This window comes from Propithecus coquereli, unplaced genomic scaffold (genome assembly GCF_000956105.1).
Source record: "Propithecus coquereli isolate 6110/MARCELLA unplaced genomic scaffold, Pcoq_1.0 Scaffold443, whole genome shotgun sequence".
NCBI lineage: Eukaryota > Metazoa > Chordata > Mammalia > Primates > Indriidae > Propithecus > Propithecus coquereli.
This window is the reverse complement of record NW_012150208.1, coordinates 756,699-762,654: the sequence shown is the minus strand read 5'-3', so window position 1 is coordinate 762,654 and position 5,956 is coordinate 756,699. Positions and strand designations below refer to the sequence as shown.

Below are 5,956 nucleotides of genomic sequence, written 5' to 3'. Positions count from 1 at the left end.
AGTCAGGTACACTGCACGTATCCAGGAGCAAAGACCCTCAGAGCCATTGTCCTGGGCACCTGTGGTTGGAAGCAGTATAGGAAAGAGGTGGGAGGAAAGTTCTCTCCAGAACACAGCTGGTCAGAAGGCAAATTGTCTGCTCTTCTGCAGACAGGACGGACCAGCAGGGGCTGGTCCTAGAATTCTCTTTCCAGCTTAGGACTGGGCTTGCTAAAGCTCCTCATTTGAGAGCAGGGTTTCTCAATCTCAGCACTACTGACATTTGGGCCAGATAATTCCTTGGTGTGAAGAGCTGTCTTGTCCATTTTAGCACGTTTAGCGGCAAGCTGGCATCTAGCCACTAGGTGCCAGTAGGTCCCCCTTGGTTGTGACAACGAAAACTGTCTCCAGACATTGCTAAATGTTTTCTGGGGTTGATTCCATATCTTGGCTATTGTGAGTAGTATTGCAATAAAGGTGGGAGTGCATGAGTGTTGGATATACCAATTTCCTTTCCTTTGAAGGAATACCCATTAGTGGGATTGCTAGATCATATGGTAGTTCTATTTTTAGTTTTTTGAGAAACCTTCGTACTGTGTTCTATTAATGGCTATACTAATTTATATTCCCACCAACAGTGTATTAAATACAAGAGTTCCCTTTTCTCCACATCCTCACCAACACCTGTTTATTTCTTTTCTTCTTTTTTCTTTTTTTATTGTTTTTATTTATTTTATTTTTTTATTTTTTTGAGACAGAGTCTCGCTCTGTTGCTTGGGCACGGCGTCAGCCCAGCTCACAGCAACCTCAAACTCCTAACCTCCAGCAATCCTCCCGCCTGGGCCTAGGATTACAGAGTGCTAGGATTACAGGTGTGAGCCACCCCCACGGGCCTCTTTTGTCTCTTGATAATAGTCATTGTAACAGATGTGAGGTGATAGTTCGATGTGGTTTTGATTCGCATTTGTCTGATGATTAATGATATTGAGCATTTTTTCATACACTTGTTGGCCACTTCTACGTCTTCTTTTGAGAAATATCTATTCAGGTTTTATGCCCGTTTTTTAGTTGGGTTATCAGTGTTCTTGCTATTGGGTAGTTTGTGTTCCTTCCATACTTTGGATTGACCCCTTATCACATGTATCGTCTTACAAACATAACTTGCTCCTTGTGCTATCCTTGCTCTCTGAATAGGGAACCAGCTTGCGCAGGGAGAGGGCACCAGGCACGTGGAGCGCAGCGGTGCCAGCTTTCTGTTCTGCCTGGCCCTGTGGTCTTCGCCACGACGAGACCCAACAGCGAGGCCTGCTGCCAGAATGCCGCCACTCTGCTCCCAGCTCTCCCTCTTCCTCCTGGGCCTTGGGGTCTGGTCCAGGAGGCGGTGGGGTTGCGCTGGAACACCGAGGGCTGGGTGGGCGGGAGCAGCATCGTCCTCTGAGCCAGAGTCTCAGCGGTCTTTTTCCTAGCTATCTCCGCTAAAGCCATTCCTCTACCCCTCCCGTTCCCGCTTCTCCCCCTCCTCCTCCCATAGGCGGCTCTCTAAGGCCACATGGGACGCTGCTGCTTCAGGGCCTGGGGTCCTGCCAGTTCTTCGGAGCCTCAGTCTCCAGCTGGGGTCTTTGATTCAGCTCTCCAGCACCTTTGTGGGCCTGGTCAGCTCCTCCTCCTGTCTTCCTGCTCATTCTTCTTCTTTCTTTTTAGCATCTAAGTTTTTATTAATGTGAGTTTTTAGAAACAGGTACCCATACTGGTGTGGGGTGAGGTGGGAGAGGAGGGGAGGGCCGGGGCACGTCTGCTGTAGTGGTGGTAATAAAGCTCCAGGTTCATCCTATCATGGATCTGAGTCCCCCAGAGACATGTGGTCCTTAACAATTATGCACCACTCCTTCAGGATGCTCTTGTTCCAGCGGAAGCCAGTTTAAGCTGCAATCAGCCACTTCAGGTCCCCGAAGGCACCATCGGTGTTGCATTTAATGGCAACCTTCCTCCCCAGATGGTCCTTGCAAACAACATTGATCATCCTGCCTGGAGCTCCCGCCTGTTTGCAGATTCTCGGCTGCTGGGTCCCAGCCTCTCCACTTGACCCCTTACCTCGAATTAGCTCAAAACCGCCAACGCCACAAGCGCCTTGCTTGAGCGCTGAGCCCTTCCTGCTCCTGCATCCTCTTCTCCTTCTCTAGGAGCTTCTTGGCCCAGAAGTTCTGTTTGGCTCTGTGCTCCATGGTGTAGTCTGGATTTCTGGGGTCTGTCTGGAGAGTGCCTCTGTCTGTCTGCTACCCCTGGAGAGGCCGGGGCAAGCTCACTGTTACCTGTCACTCTAGTGAAGAAGAGACCATGGGCACAGGCCTGTCCCTGCTCAGAGCACAGTGAGATGGGCTGGCCTAGCTGACGCAATCACTGAAGGACCATGAAGCGGAATACAAAAGAGACGCTCCAGAGCAGACACGTCCCCCCAGTTCTGGCCCAGGTCTGCTGCCCGGCCTCTCTGTGAGACAAGGACAGTCTTCACTCTCAGGCCTCTTCTGGGCCTCAGGATAGTCCTATATAAATCCAACAAGCTTGTCAGCAACTGGAGACATTGTCACCAGACCTTTTTTTTCCCCTGACTCATTTTAATTATTTAAAAACAAAAAACATAACACATGCACTTTCCTTTACTATCTACAATTCAGTTATATCCAAACAGTCTAAGACCAAGCAGGTAGCCCCCTGCCCAGAAGCACAGAATGACAGTGAGAGGCTGAAGATACAGGCAGGTGAATGCTGAAGATGACAGCCCCAGCTACAGGTCCCACGTCTTCCGTTCAGACACATGGCAGTGCTTTTCTTTTTCGTGCATTAAAGAAAGTGTTTTATAGGAAGTTCTTTAAAATATTATTATTAATAATTTAATCCCAGACATCGTTTCTTCAATGATACATATTTCCATAAATATGTGTTTCCATCCAATAAGAATAAAAAGTAATTTTTATTTTTATCTTTTTTTTGTTGTTTGGTGGCGTAGAGAAGTGAAACTATCAGTCTGATTCCTTTAGTAATAAATGAGGAAGAAGAGAGGAAAGGAAAGATCGGGGCTGTGCTCACTGCTGGTTTGACTCGTTGTTCTGAGGGTGTGACTTCAAAGGAGTTAAATCATACACCACTGCTGGTACTTTTTTTTAGGTGATAAAAAGGAAAATACCCAATTGACGTAAAAATGGTCAAAAGGTGTCAAGCTACAGGTCAATTTCCCCCCATATAATAAACATATAATTGGAACAATGGCTCCATTGGACATTGCAATTCACTCAGCCATTCGCCGCCACAGAGGTGAGGGGAAGAGACTAAGGTCTTATTAGTCACGTTGTAGTAGCAGCCAGGTGTGTTACTGGCAGCTTATTTGAGGTCCATGGATCCTCTGAGTACGTGTAGAAAAGCATGGCTGTCGTTCTCCGACTGCCCAACTCTGAGCACATTCATCTACCATGAAACGGGAGGGAAAATATGTTTATTCCAAGATTCATTTACTGGGTTTTAAGCGTCCTTTCTTCCATAAAGCCCCGGAGTGGTGATGATGTGCTGAGGGCTGCTGTGTTTTCCAGCATGAGCTTCTGTCCTCTGCTGGTTCTGAGAAGGATATTGGATTGGTCCTGCAGCCCCCATGAAAGGAGGGGGTGGTCCCATCGGGTGGAACATGGGTGGCCCAAAGCCTGGGGTAGTGGAGGGGCAATGCTCACCACGCTGGAGGACCACTGGGGCAGGTGGAAGGGGTTGGCAGAAGCCCCTGCTTCTGCTCTAGGAGGAGGAGGAAGAGCTCCCGGCAGATCTGAACAGGCTCTAGTTTGATCCCAGAGTCTGTGGTTCCATCCTTTTCTTCTTTTTTCCCTGTGGCTGATTGGGACTTTGCCCATTTTACAACGACATCAACTTATTACAGGACTTCCAGCCCCATGTCTGCAGCCTGCCCGTGGCAAACTGGATGAAAGCGCCCTCTGCTGTCTCTACACAACAGTGACCACGTGGATCCCTTCGAACTGGCAGAAAGGATTTCTTAGGTGTGTCTCAGTAATGGTATCACCCAGAGCACCAATACAAGTGTGGTGATAGTCTTGTCCTCTGGTGGGTCCAGACGAGGCATGGCTGACACCTGCCCACTACAGAGGGGCCGTTAATGTTCTGATCAGCAAGGGGTCATCTGGATCTAGTAGGCTTCTCGTGTCTTCTCATGCCTGTATGGACACTCTTCCCTCTGTGACACTCTCCTTTCACCCGGAAGTTGCAAATGTGGGGCAGATTCCTTTTGTAGCAGGGTGTGGTCCATGCCAGTTGAGCAGCATGTCACTGGTGAATGTGACTTTCTCCAGCACGCCAACGTCCCATCCATGTCCCATCAGAGTTAGAAATCTCTCTCTCCACATTCTGCATACAATACTCTTTGTTGACATCTGGCTTTGACGTGTCATCCTTAAAAGACAATCCTGCATCACGAACCTGGATATGTATGGGCCATACCTGAGGTCTAAGAAGCAGGTCCGACGTTCTTTACTTTGCTGCAGGTTTGGCACACTTCAGCTTTCCTGAGACTGATATGGACCCCAGAGCACCAGAGAAGCTCTGAATGGCCGGCACATTCCTTCCCACACTTTTCTTTGGCCATTCAGATATATGAGTATTCTCCAAGACGTGTCTGGCTCAGAATGTAGAAGTACATATCCTCCCAGTTCTGCCTGTTGAGGGTGTTGGAGCTCAGAGAGGTCACCATCCTGGAAGCCTCTGGAGGCAGCAGTAGCTTCCCAGGTGGGAGTGAGGACTGACACAATCCCCTCAGGACCAGCTCTTGTTTGGTTTTTTTTTTTGTAGAGACAGGCTCATGTGGCGCTATCATAGCTCACTGCAAACTTGAACTCCTGGTCCCAAGCACTCTTCCCATCTGGGCTTCCCACAGTGCTGCGATTACAGGCGTGAGCCCCTTGCCCAGCCCCAGCTCTTCTTTATGTCCCTGTTCTTGAGACCCCAGGCAACGGCCTTTGGCAGTGTGTGATTCCCCTTCCTTGACCCTGTGAGCAAAGGATGTGCCTGAGCGTGCCTCTTTCCCCACGAAGAAGGAAAACTTGTTACCTACCTGATTGAATCAGGCCCATCCAGGAAATGCCCCTGTAGATTTTTATACTGTTTTATTTTTATATTTTATAGACAGGGTCTTTCTCTGTCACTCATCCTGGAGTGCAGTGGTACGATCATAACTCACTGTAACCTCAAATTCTTGAGTTAACGTGATCCTCCCACCTCAGCCTCCAGAGCAGCTGGGAGTACAGGCACTCACCACTCAGCTAATTCTTTTTCTTTTTTGAGAGACGGGGTTGTGCTGTGTTGCCCAGGCTGGTCTCCAACTCCTGGCCTCAAGGAGCCTCCTGCCTCTGCCTCTCACAGTGCTGGGATTACAGGCGTGAGCTACTGCACCCGGCTGCCCCTTTAGATTAATTTAAGGATTTGGGACTTTGATTATATCAGTAAATCCCTTCAGGGTGGCACCTAAACTATGGTTTGATTGGATAACTGGGAGAGGGTGTGCCTGACTTCAATTAAGGCAGTAATTCTAAAGGATTCCGGGCCCCACAGCACCAACTGCAAAATAAGTTTGTTAAATCTCTACATATGCACAACACAATTTCTGAATTTTTTCTACCTCACTGAGAGTTTCCAGTCAAGAAATGCCAAAACCCCAGCCTCTGTATAACTAATTGTGGAATTAGCAGATTTTTCTTTATTTGGGAATCAAAATAGTTTAGGCATTAAGTGCCTTTCCCATGAACAACAGCAATAGCGTCCTAACAGGCAACCCTACTTGTAATATTTTTTGTATTCGGACCAAACTTCCTTACCAGGGTCTACAGGCGGGAGGAGACTGTCTAGGGGGAGATGGGCCTCTGAGCCTGGGGTCGTGGCACGAAATTCCCAGTCCGATGTGCCTGTTCCCACACCTGTGGGTGACGTGCAG

General features: G+C 48.5%; 1 pseudogene; it reads right to left on the bottom strand.

Annotated features, from left to right (window-relative positions):
- Positions 1–3,492: 3,492 nt before the first annotated feature.
- On the bottom strand, positions 3,493–4,720 carry LOC105818583 (annotated as a pseudogene).
- Between the last annotated feature and the right edge of the window lie 1,236 nt (positions 4,721–5,956).